General features: G+C 34.6%; 1 pseudogene; it reads right to left on the reverse strand.

The window, feature by feature from the left end:
• LOC134251113 (P2X purinoceptor 7-like) overlaps nt 1–15,366 on the reverse strand; it is a 36,672-nt pseudogene that overhangs the window by 820 nt on the left and 20,486 nt on the right.

Consider the following 15,366-nt stretch of genomic DNA (forward strand, 5'->3'; position numbering starts at 1 on the left):
ATATCTACGAAACGTTTATATGTTCTTATTAATATATTGAAAATTCTTTTAAAATTCCATTTACATCTACCTGGTTAACATAATACTGATAACTTTCTAAAATTTCGGAAATGAAAAGAAATAAATGACGGAAATGAAAATAAAAATTGTTGTAAATGAAATTTAAAAAATGGAAATTCTATGCAGAATGCCGTAAGATGAAATGCAGCGCATTTCCCAATACTTCGTGCATGCTAAACATTAATTAAGGTCTTCCGTTTCCAACGGAAGACCTTATTGTTTTCGTTCGGTTTCTTTTTCCCTATTATTAAGGTCTTCCGTCTCCAACGGAAGACCTTATTGTTTTCGTTCGGTTTCTTTTTCCCTATTATTAAGGTCTTCCGTCTTCACGGAAGATCTTATAGTGATTCTACTGTTTCTTATTATTAAGGTCTTCCGACTTCCTTCGGAAGACCTTATTGTTTTCCTTCTGTTTTTTATTATTATTATTATTATTATTATTCTTTTTTCATAGTACAGCCGATATCTCAGCTATGCGTGGACAGATTTCAAAGATTTTCTCATGGAAGTTGCATAATGAGAATGTCTCCAGACGTGTTTTTCATTTTTTCGAAAATCACTTTCGTTCGCGATTTTGGGGGATTTTTGCATTTTTTAAAAGGCATTTTGTCCAGCAGTTTTCTCGAGAACGGCTAAAGATATGAAAGTGAAACTCACTGAGGTTATAGAACATCGAACTCTGTTATGGGCAACGACCTTTATTTTTCGTCGTCGGCACTTCCGGTCGCAAACGGAAGTGAATTCAAAAAGTCCCATTTCTCAACTTTTTTGTTCTTCAATATTTTTCTTTAGGATTTACAGGGTTTATAATGTGTCTTATGAGAATTCTTATATGTGTTCAGTATCTTGATGCGTACATATATTGAAACGATATGACCGAACCAAACTTTGTCCCACCGTCGGGGGTTCGAATCCCGCTGGGGGCGTTGCAAAATTTTTTTCTTTGTTTTTGTCTTTTTTCATTTCCAAATTACCTTTCTCTCTTTTATTACATGTATGGAAGATTTTGCCGAATTTTAAAAGCTATATTTTGAAATATTTTGTGAAATAATTGTAATAATCATGATCTGTGTTGAGAGACTACTGTAAATGAACGTAAACGAAACAAAATCATTCTGAAATCTATTTCTTGGGATGACACAGCATAGAACTCTAAAGAAAAGTCGGTCGGAAGACCTGCTTGTTGCTTTAGCAACAAGAACGCATCTAGTTATTACTATTATTCTTTTTATTATTTTTTTGACTTTCTAATTTTGTGCACGCGATTTCTCGAAAACTAATGGATGGAATGACGTGAAATTTTCAGAAAAGATGTGTCGTAACATGAATTTTATATATCCGAGAGAAAATTTGGAAACTCATTTATGGTGCCAAGTTACGGACAATTTCCTGAAATTAAAATGACATTTTGTCCACGATTAAACTCAAAAACGGTAAGAGATATCAACATGAAACTTTCAGGGATTATAGATCGTGATATATACTATCCAGGACGCGACTTTATGTTCGTCGTCGGTACTTCCTGTCGTTAGGTGAAGGGAATTGAAAAAATCGCATTTTCTAACTTTTTTGTTTTTCAATATTTTTTTTTTGGAATGATAATAGAGACCCTTTGATTGATGCTTACTATATAAGTTGTTTGGATATTGGTTATTCTGAACTCTAGATATTAACATTTGAAAATCTGAAGCGGGGCCAAGATGGCGGCTGTCTCTGTCAACCCCGCTATTTCGCGAGTAGGGGTTTATGGAGGCAGCTGAGCGTTTGATTAAACCATTCTGACATAAAGATGCATGAGATGTAAAAAACTACTTGGACTTTCACGTAGTAGTACGTTGCAATTCAGTGTCAATCTTAAAACTTAATTTCCGTTTCACTGCTTTAGTGTAACTGGGCTAGATACGATATGTATTGTGTACTATGTGTTAAATATACTTTCTTAATGTCGAAATAAAATAAAGGCGATAAGAAGTTGTTTTATTTATTTAATTTCGTTGAAGCTATCACACCTATTTGATAGATCAGTCCAAAGAAAAGGCACGAATATTTACTTGTGGCGTTTGGCGCGAGATTATGAATAGTGGCCCGCCTTTTATAATTCTTAGACAGGTGTACTGTTGCAAAAGTATACACAAGTATATTTATAGCAGTGTTCCCAATAGCTTAATGCTTTGCCCGATGGGGATAAAAGAGAAAACAAAGCGCATTCACGTTGGCGACCTGGGTTCTATCCTCCTTATGACCAAAATTCTGAATCACTTTTCAGCTCGATTTTACGAGTTTTTTTTTTCCTGAATCGGACGGAAGACCTCTCGTTGCTCGCAACGAGAATGTATCTAGTTAAGGTCTTCCGTTTCCAACGGAAGACCTTATTGTTTTCGTTCGGTTTCTTTTTCCCTATTATTAAGGTCTTCCGTCTTCAGCGGAAGACCTTCTTGTTATTCTTAGGTTTCTTTTCCACTATTTTTATTATTTTTATTGTTGTTTTTTTTTCTTACCGATTTTGTACACGCGATTTCTCGGAAACGGCTCGATCGATTTTCATGAAACTTTCAGGACAGATGGAACATCAATCAAACCTGATATCTAATTTTTTATTTTTATGACGTCACTTCCGGTTTCGAGATTTCGGCGATTTAGTGATTTTCAGAGGGTCAAATTGTCCAGCATTTTTCTCAAAAGTGCTTTTAGATAGAAACGTAAGATTTTCAGCGATGATAGAGCAACATGTGCTGATGTGACATACACCTTTCTTATTCTCCGGAAGTGCAGCACGTCGGCGCTCGCTATAGCTCGAAAAAAGACCTATCGGGAATTTAGAAATTTTTCACACATTTTTGGCAATATCTTTTTACACGTTAATATTTTGTAAAGACATATAGAACAAAAGTTGTGAAGAATGTCACGTTCTTACGAAAGATATCAACAATAAGGGACTGGCCCCTATAATAAAGGGCCAAAAGGGGCCGAAAGTTTTTGCTTTATATCTCAAAAAGTATTGAGAATTTGTAATACGTCAAAGAAGCAAAGTTGTTCAAAATATCAAGCTCTATCTAATGGCGTCGTCAAAATACGTCCGGTGACGTCACTTCCGGTCAAACCGGAAGTAGTCAAAAATTGCATATTTTTGCTGTTTCTGACAGGTTTTTTGATATCATATGTCACTGGAAGCTTAAATCTTTAATTTTCCGTCCGTCGACGTCACTTCCGGTCTAACCGGAAGTTCCCAAAAATGGCTTTATTTTGCAATAATTAACATAGATTTGGAGGATTAAACCATTTTGGAACTTCATTACTCTTTATCTTTTTTTTATTGAATGATACTTCCGGTCAAACAGGACGGAAGACCTACTCGTTGCTTTGCAACGAGCTCGGCTCTAGTTATTATTATTATTATTAAGGTCTTCCGTCTTCAGCGGAAGACCTTACTGTTATTCTTAGGTTTCTTTTCCACTATTTTTGTTATTATTAAGGTCTTCCGTCTTCAGCGGAAGACCTTCTTGTTATTCTTAGGTTTCTTTTCCACTATTTTTATTATTTTTATTATTGTTTTTTTTCTTACCGATTTTGTGCACGCGATTTCTCGGAAACGGCTCGATCGATTTTCATAAAACTTTCAGGACTGATGGAACATCAATCAAACCTGATATCTAATTTTTTATTTTTATGACGTCACTTCCGGTTTCGAGATTTCTGCGATTTAGTGATTTTCAGAGGGTCACATTGTCCAGCATTTTTCTCAAAAGTGCTTTTAGATAGAAATGTAAGATTTTCAGCGATAATAGAGCAATATATGCTGATGTGACACACACCTTTCTTATTCTCCGGAAGTGCAGCACGTCGGCGCTTGCTATGGCTCGAAAAAAGACCTATCGGGAATTTAGAAATTTTTCACACATTTTTGGCAATATCTTTTCACACGTTAATATTTTTTAAAGACATATAGAACAAAAGTTGTGAAGAATGTCACGATCTTTCAAAAGATATCAACAATAAGGGGCTGGCCCCTATAATAAAGGGCCAAAAGGGGCCAAAAGTTTTCCCTTTATATCTCAAAAAGTATTGAGAATTTGTAATACGTCAAAGAAGCAAAGTTGTTCAAAATATCAAGCTTTATCTAAGGGCGTCGTCAAAATACGTCCGGCGACGTCACTTCCGGTCAAACCGGAAGTAGTCAAATTTTGCATATTTTTGCTGTTCTTGACAGGTTTTTGGATATCATATGTCACTGGTAGCTTAAATCTTAATTTTCCGTCCGTCGTCGTCACTTCCGGTCAAACCGGAAGTTGCCGAAAATGGCTTAATTTTGCAATAATTAACATAGATTTGGAGGATTAAACCATTTTGGGACTTCATTACTCTATTTTTTTAAAAATGAAAGTTACTTCCGGTCAAACAGGACGGAAGACCTACTCGTTGCTTTGCAACGAGCTCGGCTCTAGTTATTATTGTTTTTTTTCTTACCGATTTTGTGCACGCAATTTCTCGGAAACGGCTCGATCGATTTTCATGAAACTTTCAGGACTGATAGAACATCAAGCAAACCTGATATTAAATTTTTTGTTTTGATGACGTCACCTCCGGTTTTGAAATTTTCGCGATTTAGTGATTTTCAGAGGGTCACTTTGTCCGGCAGTTTTCTCAAAAAGGACTTAACACAGAAGCATGAAATTTTCAGCGATGATAGAGCAACATGTGCTGATGTGACATACACCTATCTTTTTCTCCGGAAGTGCAGCACGTCAGAGCTCGCTATGGCTCGAAAAAAGTCCTATCGAGGATTTAGAAAATTTTGACACCTTTTCTGCAATATCTTTTTACATGTTTACATTTTGTAAAGACATATAGAACAAAAGTTGTAGAGAATGTCACGATCTTTCAAAACATATCACGAAACAGAGGCTGGCCCCTATAATTAAGGGCCAAAAGGGGCCGAAAGTTTTTCCTTTATATCTCAAAAAGTATTGGGAATTTGTAATACGTCAAAGAAGCAAAGTTGTTAAAATGTCAAGCTTTATCTAATGGGGTCGTCAAAATGTGTCTGGCGACATCACTTCCGGTCAAACCGGAAATAGTCAAAATTTGCATATTTTTCTGTTCTTGACAGGTTTTTGGATATCATATGTCACTGGAAGCTTAAATCTTAATTTTCCGTCAGTCGACGGTACTTCCGGAAGTTGTCAAAATTTTGCAATAATTAACATAGATTTGGAGGATTAAACCATTTTTGGACTTCATTACTCCTTTTTTCAAATGAAAGTCACTTCCGGTCAAACAGGACGGAAGACCTACTCGTTGCTTTGCAACGAGCTCGGCTCTAGTTATTATTATTATTATTATTATTGTTTTTTTTTCTTACCGATTTTGTGCACGCGAGTTCTCGAAAACAGCTCGCTCGATTTTCATGAAACTTTCAGGACTGATAGAGCATGAACAAAGCTAGACATATAATTTTTTGTTTTGATGACGTCACTTCCGGTTTTGAGATTTCCGCGTTTTAGTGATTTTCAGAGGGTCACTTTGTCCGGCAGTTTTCTGAAAAACCACTCAACACAGAAACATGAAATTTTCAGTGATGCTAGAGCAACCTTTGGAGAAGTGAATTTCGTATATCACAGCCACCGGAAGTACGAAGTGCCGACGCTCGCTATGGCCCGAAAAAACTCCTATCAAGAATTTCAAAATTTTTAACACCTTTTCTACGATAACTTTTTACCTAGAAATATTTTGTTAAAACATGTAGAACAAAAAAAGTATAGAATTCCAAGATCTTTCGAACGATACCACGAAAAAAGGGCTGGCCCCTTAAATCAGGGGCCGAGAGGGGCCGAATGTTTTTCCTTTATATCTCAAAAAGTATTTAGAATTTGTAATACGTCAAAGAAGCAAAGTTGTTCAAAATGTCAAGTTTAATCTATTAGAGTCGACAAAATACGTCCGGCGTCGTCACTTCCGGCCAAACCGGAAGTAGTCGGAAATCGCGTTTTTTTGCCGTTCTTGACAAGTTTTTGGGTTACATATGTCTCTGGGAGCATAAAACGTACTTTTTCCGTCCGTCCGAAGTAGCAAAAATGGCTTATTTTGAAGGTTTTGAAGCAAAATTGAAAGTATAAAGTAACTGAAGACTACTAAGCTCAATATGCTTTCTTTTGTTCCATCACTTCCGACACTTCCGGTCAAAACCGGACGGAAGACCTACTCGTTGCTTTGCAACGAGCTTTGCTCTAGTTATTATTATTTTTTTCTTACCGATTTTTGTGCAAGCGAGTTCTCGGAAACGGCTTGGTCGATTTTCACGAAACTTTCAGATCTGATAGATATTGGTCTGAACCTTATTGGAAATTTTTTATAAGTACGTCGTCACTTCCGGTCGTGAGATATGGACGATTTACTGATTTTAAAAGGGTCAGCTTGTCCGGGCAATCACTAAAAAACGAATGAAGATATTGACTTGAGATTTTCAGTGAAGGTAGAGGAAGGATTGCTTAATTGCTTTTTTGAGTCTATATCTTTCCAGCGCAAAAGGCGTTGAAGCTCGCCTGAGCTCATTATAATTATAATATTTCTGACCATCAAATTTTGTGCACGTGATTTCTCGAAGACTACTGCATGGATTTTTATGAAATTTGCAGGAACAATATGTTGCTTTATGCATTTACTATATCCTGGAGATTTTTTGGAAATTCCTTTCTGGTGCCAAGTTACGGACAATTATCTGATTTTAAATTGACATTTTGTTCGTGGATAATCTAAAGAACGGTTAAAGATATCACTGTGGAACTTTCAGGGATTATAGATCGTGATAAGAACTATCGAAGACGCGGTCTTTTGTACGTCGTCTCTACTTTCTGTCGTAACGGCATGCAAAGAAAAAAAGTCAAATTTTTAAACTTTTTTGTTTTTCAATATTTTCAAATCATATTAGTATGGTTGATAGAAACATTTCTCATTAGGCTGAATATATAATTTGTTTGTAAATTGATGAATTCGAACTCGAGATATTAACATTCAAAAGTCTGAAGCGTGATCTTAATGGCGGCGGTCTCTGTCAATTCCGACATTTCGCAATAGGGGTTTACAGAGGCAGCTGAGCGTTTGCTTGAACGAAAGTAACATAAGGAACAATGAAATGTGAAGGGATACTTGGATTGTCACGTCGTAGGTTCGTTGCAATTCGGTGTCAAACTACATTTATTATCCAAGGTCTACATACAAGTCTTCTTTAATTGGTTTTGGTTGTTTCTCAAAGTAGAAATAGAAAAGAATTGATGTGCAAACGAAGTACAATATCTATATCTTTTGTTTTGCATAACGGTAACACATAGCTTAAATCATAGTTAAAATTAATAGTTTTTCAAAAATGTAGTAGGTAAAAAACGTGACCACTGTTTTCCCATGCACACTTGTGTAATATTAAATCAATAGAAAGGACAACTGTTACAATAAGAAAATATTTTATTTTTAAAGATAACAATTTTTCAAAGACCGTTTAATTGACCTATATAAACATTTTATTTTCTCAATGCAAGTTATTGAAGATAATAGAATCTTATTTCTTGACCCTCGTAGGGCGATCGAAGCATTTTTTTCGGTGAAACATACCACCTTTTTCATGAAAGTGTAAGTAATCGGCATAGTCAACTTTCGTGATTGAAAATTGAAAAATTACCAATTAATAGCTGTTTTGCTGCTTTAGTGTTATTTGCCTATATACGATATGTTTCATGTGTGTGTTATACTTTCCACACCTCAAAATTTAGGCTAGGCAATAAGAACGCTCTTTTGTTATTTGATTGAAGCTATCTCACCTATTTAAATGAACATTCCAAGAGATATTCGCTAAGATTTACTCGTTGCGTTTGGCGCGAAATTATGAATAGTGACCCTTCTTTCATAATTCCAAGACAGATTAACTGTTGCAGAATTATATGTACATACAAGTAAAGTAAGAGTAGTTGTTCAATAGCGTAATCGATAAGCGTATTGGATTTTCACGCTCGTGACCCGTTTCAATTCCCAATGTGTCCAAAATATGTTTAATCCATTTTCAGCTCGATTTCATGGGTTATTTTTCGGAATCGGACGGAAGACCTACTCGTTGCTCGCAACGAGATCGTTTCTAGTTATTATTATTATTATTCTTTTTTTTCTTACCGATTTTGTGCACGCGAGTTCTCGAAAACGCTCGGTCGATTTTCACGAAACTTTCAGATCTGATAGATGTTGGTCTGAACCTTATTGGAAATTTTTTGTATGTACGTCGTCACTTCCGGTCGTGAGATATGGACGATTTACTGATTTTCAGAGGGTCAGCTTGTCCTGGCAATCACTTAAAAACGAGTGAAGATATTGACTTGAGATTTTCAGTGAAAGTAGAGGAAGGATATCTAAATTGCTTTTTTGAGTCTATATTTTTCTAGCGCAAAAGGCGTTGAAGCTCTTTTGACCTCCTTATTACTATTATTTTTCTGACCATCTAATTTTGTACACGCGATATCTCGAAGACAACTGGATGGATATTCATGAAATTTGCGGGAACAATATGTTGTTATCTGGAGTTATTTTATCCAAGAGATTTTTTGGAAATTCCTTTCTGGTGCCAAGTTACGGACAATTTTCTGATTTTAAAATGACATTTTGTTCGCGGATAATCTCAAGAACGGTAAAAGATATCACTGTGAAACTTTCAGGGATTATAGATCGTGATAAAACTATCCAAGACGTGATCTTTTGTACGTCGTCTCTACTTCCTGTCGTAACGGCATGCAAATTTAAAAAGTCGAATTTTTCAACTTTTTTGTTTTTCAATATTTTCAAATTATATTAGTATGGTTGATAGAAACATATCTCATTAGCCTGAATATATAATTTTTTTGTGAATTGATAAATTTAAACTCGAGATATTAACATTCAAAAATATGAAGCGGGATCAAAATGGCGGCGCTCTCTGTCAATTCCGACATTTCGCAATAGGGGTTTACGGAGGCAGCTGAGCGTTTGCTGGAACGAAAGTAACATAAGGAACAATGGAATGTGTAGGAATACTTGGATTGTCACGTCGTAGGTTCGTTGCAATTCTGCGTCAAACTTCATTTATAATCCAAGGTCTCCTTACAAGTCTTCTATAATTGGTTTTGGTTGTTTCACAAAGTAGAAATAGAAAAGAATTAATGTGCAAATTGAGTACAATATCTACTATCTTTTCTTTTGTATCACGGAAACACATAACTTAAATCATAGTTATAATTAATAGTTTTTCAAGAAACAATATACATGTATATAGTAAGTACGAAACGTGACCACTGTTTTCCCCGTGACCACTGTTTTCCCATGCACACTTGTGTCATATTAAACTAATAGAAAGGACAACTGTTACAATAAGAAAACATTGTTTAAAAAGATAACTATTTTTCAAAGACCGTTTAATTAGCCTATATCAACATTTTTTTTCTCAATGCAAGTTATTGAACATAATGGAATCTTATTCCTTGACCCTCGTAGGACGATCGAGGAATTTTTTGGTGAAACATACCACCTTTTTCATAAAAGTGTAGGTAATCGGAATGGTCCACTTTCGTGATTAAGAAGAATTCTTGTGCCTTTTGACATTTTTATCCTATTGATGGAATTATCCCAACACAGATCTTATTCAACGAGATATCGGACGGAAGACCTACTCGTTGCTCGCAACGAGATCGCATCTAGTTATTATTCTTTTTTTTCTTACCGATTTTGTGCACGCGAGTTCTCGGAAACGGCTTGGTCGATTTTCACGAAACTTTCAGATCTGATAGATATTGGTCTGAACCTTATTGGAAATTTTTTATATGTACGTCGTCACTTCCGGTCGTGAGATATGGGCGATTTACTGATTTTAAGAGGGTCAGCTTGTCCGGGCAATCACTCTTAAACGAATGAAGATATTGAGTTGAAATTTTCAGTGAAGGTAGAGGAAGGATAACAGATTTGCTTTTTTGAGGCTATATCTTTCCAGTGCGAAAGGTTTTGAAGCTCACCTGGGCTCAAGAAACAGGCTCGGAAATATCTCGCAATATTTGACATGTTTACTTTAATATCGTTAAATGTGTAAATAATTTGTTAATAGATATATAATAAAAGATGTTCAAAATTACATGTTCTTTTATTCGATATAAAAAAAGGGTCTGACCCCTCAAATAAAGGGTCTAGAGGGACAGAAACGTTTTAATCTATAACTCTTTAACTATCAAGATTTAGTTATAGATTTCTGAAGCAAAAATGTTTATCCTGACAATCTACAACAATATATTGACAAAGTATGATCATGCGTTACGTTATAAGAGGCCATAAGGGGACAAGATGCTAGATCTTTGCTTCTTTAGATCTCCAAATGGAGAAATATTTTGATAAGGAGTTTTGAATAAAAGATGCTCAGAATCGTCTTTTAAACATTATACAGCCATTCTATATATGTAAAAACGTCCCATTAAGGATGTAAAGGCTGGCCTCTACATATTTCTATCCTGCATTGCTCGAAAACGAAAAGAAATTTCTGAATAGTTGTTGAATAAAAAATCTTTAAAATCCCGAGTTTTATCTTTTGATATGAAGACAAAGGGCCTGACCCCTCAAATAAGGGGCTCAAAGGGGCCAAAATGTTTACATCTATAACTCTTTAATTATCAAGATTTTGTTATACATTTCTGAAACAAAATGTTTATCCTAACAATCTACAACAATATATTGAAGAAAGTATCATCATGTGTTACGTGATAAGGGGTCAAAAAGGGACAAGATGCTAAATATTTGCGTCTTTTTAGATCTCGATAAGCAGTATTGAATAAAAGATGCTCAGAATCGTATTCTTAACAATATACAAGCATTCAATCTTTGCAAAACGATCCATTTAAGGACTTTAAGGACCGGCCCCTATATACATGTACATGTATGTATTCTATCCTGCATAGCTCGAAAACAAAAAGAAATTTCTGAATAGTTGTGAAACAAAAAATCTTTAAAACCCCGAGCATTGTCATATGATATGAAGACAAGGGCTTGACACTCAAATAAGGGGCTCAAAGGGACTGAAATGGTTAAATCATATGTTACGTTATAAGGGGCCAAAATGCTATTATTTTGATAAGCAATATTGAATAGAAGATGTTCAGAATCGTGTTTTAAGAATATACAGCTTGAAAACGAAGAAAAAAATTCTAAATAGTTATCGAGCAAAAAATCTTTAAAATCACGAGCCTTATCATTTGAAATAAAGAAAAGGGGTCTGACATAACAGACCCAGAGGGGCCATAAGACTTTCTTCGATAACTTTTTACTCTCAATATTATATGATTTACTGAAGCAAAAATGTTTATCTTAATGATCTGTGATTGTAGATCAAAGCCTTGGGATCATATGTTACGTGGTCAGGGGTCATTACATGTAGGTGCTTAAAATTCTAAATCCTGAAGAGGAGTCAATTAAAATATCTTCATATATAACTATTTGATAATGTTATAAAAGTCAAAAGAATTATATCAAATGAGGAATGTCTGGTGTTGTTCTTGTTTTAGATTTTTTTTAAAAATGTAGACTAACCTTTAAAATACGATATTTTGTGAACCAACCCCCCCTCCCCCCCTTCCCGAGAAAGTCGTAGCAATTGCAAGAAAAATAACTACTTCCTCCTTTATTTAAAGGTATTAAACAGGTTTTAAATACATATTAAATTTTATTAAAAACATGCCACATATATTAAGGCTTTAGAATTAATTATATCAATTGTGAAACTTCTATACGAAATATTAGCGTTCGAGTTACTAGGGCCTAGCAGTTATTTTTCGTAAGAGTTAATCAATGATACAAACAAAGTGACAAAGCTTTCGAAGACGCAGAAACTGAGAAAGTTAGAAATATTTTCAACAATTAGTTCGTCGAGCCACGTCGTGAAAGTTACAGGACTTCGGATTTTATACATATTAGAACAACACAAGGAGAAAAAGCAATAGTAAGAAGCCGTTAATCCATCTGTACAACAGTGTAAAGCGCAGTGTAAGTTTACATATTTGTAGTCGCCATCATGATTCCCAAGAATCATTGTTGAATTATAAAATATTTCTAGACAATCAAATCGTGCATTCGTTTTTTTCAATATTTAAACAGTGTTAGTGTTTAATATCTGTGATCTGCAATAAGATCTGAATGACTTTTTTTTCCCTGAAGAGTTGTCTTCCTTTCCATGCTACAAATTAGAGCTGACTTTTATCTGTGTTCTTAAATACATACTCAAATTTATATTTACTTGAATTAGAAATATTTTATTCAGCTTAAAACAGACTATAGTCTACCTGTAATTAATTTCTTTTGTTCCCTACCTCAGTACCTATATCCCATTCCCATTTAGCTAACACATATTTACCAGTGTTTTATTTGTATTTTTTTCAAAATGTTGGCTAAGTGGGAGGACACTCTTTAAGGATGCTGGTAATTTTTTAAGTTATATGGGGAGTTTCTATATTCCTTTGTTAACAATTAATACCAGTGATACTGGTTACAATAGATGATTTTCACATTCCTAAGATTTATCTTCTGTTGTCGGTGTAACACTCATTTTCCCCATTTTGCCCTTTGCAAGTTATAGACCTGCCTACCCTTCCGCTTTTGGCTTAATTCTTCCGCTTTTTTCCTCAAAATGACGCTATTACGCCACTTACATTAAATTAACGCTTTTGGTATTTTAGTTAAAATTCCATTATGAATCAAATTTTAGAGTTAAAGCTTGTACGGTATGCTGAAATGAAATGAGAAGTTCTTATCGAAGTAATTCAAAGAGGACCAGTTCGATAATCTATGTAATATACCCAGTAGTTACATGTAAATTGGTATGGCAAAGACTTGGAAAAAGACGAGAAGGCACTACTTACGTTAACTATTAAACGATATTGCAAAACCTACAGCCATTTCTATGCTCAATGAAGGTTATTTAAACATTGCTTAGAACAAGATAGAGAAATCTGAGTGTTAAATACACTGTAGATACAACAACAAAAAAGCAATGTTATAATGTATAAATCATGTGAATTGTTTTAACATTCAAAAGCAAGCCTTCAATTAAGTGATTTGATAAAAAAAATTGACCAAATGCTCCATTAAGAGTGTACAGTTGAATTGAGTTTGATATAGGATATTGGAATTTTACAACATTTTGGTGCCAACAAATGATTCGAAGAATTAAGAAAAGTTTATACTAGTTTAGTAATGTACAATTTAAGTTGTTTCAAAAAAAAAAATTAAAACAAAGTATTATAGTAAAAAAAAATTAGAAAAACATGATTGATTACGCTTTTACCTCTGAAATTCCACCAAATATATACTGAAATTACACCCTTACAATGAAAAGGGCAGGCAGGTCTGAAGTTAACCGTTAATATTTTCAATCTTCAAATGTTATGGGGCAATTTTGAACTGTACCTGTGTTGCCTGAGTATGGGAAACATAAAAAACATATTAATGAACATATTCATACAGATTTTATTTCTAAGAAACTGATCGACCCATACAGTTGGTAAGGTCATAGAGGCAAAACAGTGCCTTATGCCGGATGACCCTGGATTGACCCTGCAAAGGGGAATAACTTTAATGAATGTGAAAGTCATCTATTGGACATAAAAAAGTAAGCACTAATTTCTTGAAATATATACTAGCTATCTCAGAATGAAATGCTTGAGTTTTTAAATTAATTTTTTAGCTCAAAGACCCATTAACGGGTGCTCTAATGAAAATGTGTTGCAGCTTAAAGTGCCTTTTTGATCTCTAGGTTTCATTTTAAAGTCTGAATGTAACACCACTTAGACAATGCATTAAATATAAATGTGAAGAGGCATGAATAAGTATGACAACTTTACATTGTGCTGAATTATTGCTGATAAATTATCATGAAATTTTTTGTGTTAGCATGATAATTAATTGGTAAAAATTCGGCACAATGTAAAGTTATCATGCTTATGCTATAATCTGCTATAATGTACATATATTACTTGGCTTTGATGCAGCATACCAGAATATTTGCCCCTCGGTGACAGGAAAGCCCTGGATTGTCATGTCGCCCAATGCCGAAGGCATCCAGAGCTTTCCTGTCACCGAGGGGCAAATATTCTGGTATTGGTGCCTGAGAATTAGGCTGTTAATGTAATAAATAGGCATGTATAAGTATGACAACTTTACAATGTGCTGAATTATTGCTGATAAATTATCATGCTAATTTTTGTTTCTTAATCAACAAAAGAGCATGATAATTAATTGGTAAAAATTCAGCACAATGTAAAGTTATCATGCATATGCTATAATCTGCTATAATGTACATAAATTACATGGCTTCGAGGCAGCATACCAGAATATTTGCCCCTCGGTGACAGGAAAGCCCTGGAGTGTTATGTCGCCCGATCCAGGGCTTTCCTGTCACGGAGGGGCAAATATTCTGGTATTGGTGCCCGAGAATTAAGCTATGTAATAAATGGTATATAACATTTTTATACGCCCATCTTAAGAGGGGACGTATTATGTTATAGGCTTCATGTCCGTCCGTCTGTCCATTCATGTCTGGCTCATAACTTGAATACTATTAGGCCTAGGATTATCAAACTTTATCAACTTATACTTCTTGGGTAGACGGTGTGTCGCGCACGAAAAGTAGGTTGCTTTGACCTTTAATAAAGATGCTATAGCCAAATATGGAAAAATCCTGTCCGGCTCATAACTAGAAAACTATTAGACCTAGAGCTTTCAAACTTGGCAAAAGTATACATCTAAAGTAGAAGGTGTGTCGCGGCCTATTTCAAGATCACTGTGATCTTTAATTAAAGTGAATTTTTTTAAAAAAACTAAGTCATTTAAATTCTAAATTTCATAATCCTAAAAAATGTAAAAATATAGTTGTATCCTTATTAAAAAATGTTAAATTAAGTAAAAACTTATTTTATCATTATATACTTTACAGCAATCTGCAACAAATGTTTATGCTGTGAGAGACATTCAGTTTGTCCCATGGGCATAATTATCAAGCACTGGTCAAGAAGAAATTTGATAGCAGAAATTTGCAGGTCAAATTAGAGAGAAATTAATGAGTTTATTGTCAGAAGCTAAGAGCGTCTCTGGATCTGATGCAGCTGTTGACCTGTTGTCTTAATTTATCTCTTAGGAGTTGGGCAAAAAGAAATGGCCACATAGTTGCTTGTGTTAGTTAAGAGTTCTTGATGGCTAGTCCAGATATTAAAAGATCTTTCAATTGGTGTAATGTAATTAAAACAAATTGATGTTTTAGTGTATGATTAA

This window comes from Saccostrea cucullata, unplaced genomic scaffold (genome assembly GCF_032062105.1).
Source record: "Saccostrea cucullata isolate Sc308-1 unplaced genomic scaffold, CSIRO_AGI_Scuc_v1 ctg1778, whole genome shotgun sequence".
Classification (NCBI taxonomy): Eukaryota; Metazoa; Mollusca; class Bivalvia; order Ostreida; family Ostreidae; genus Saccostrea; species Saccostrea cuccullata.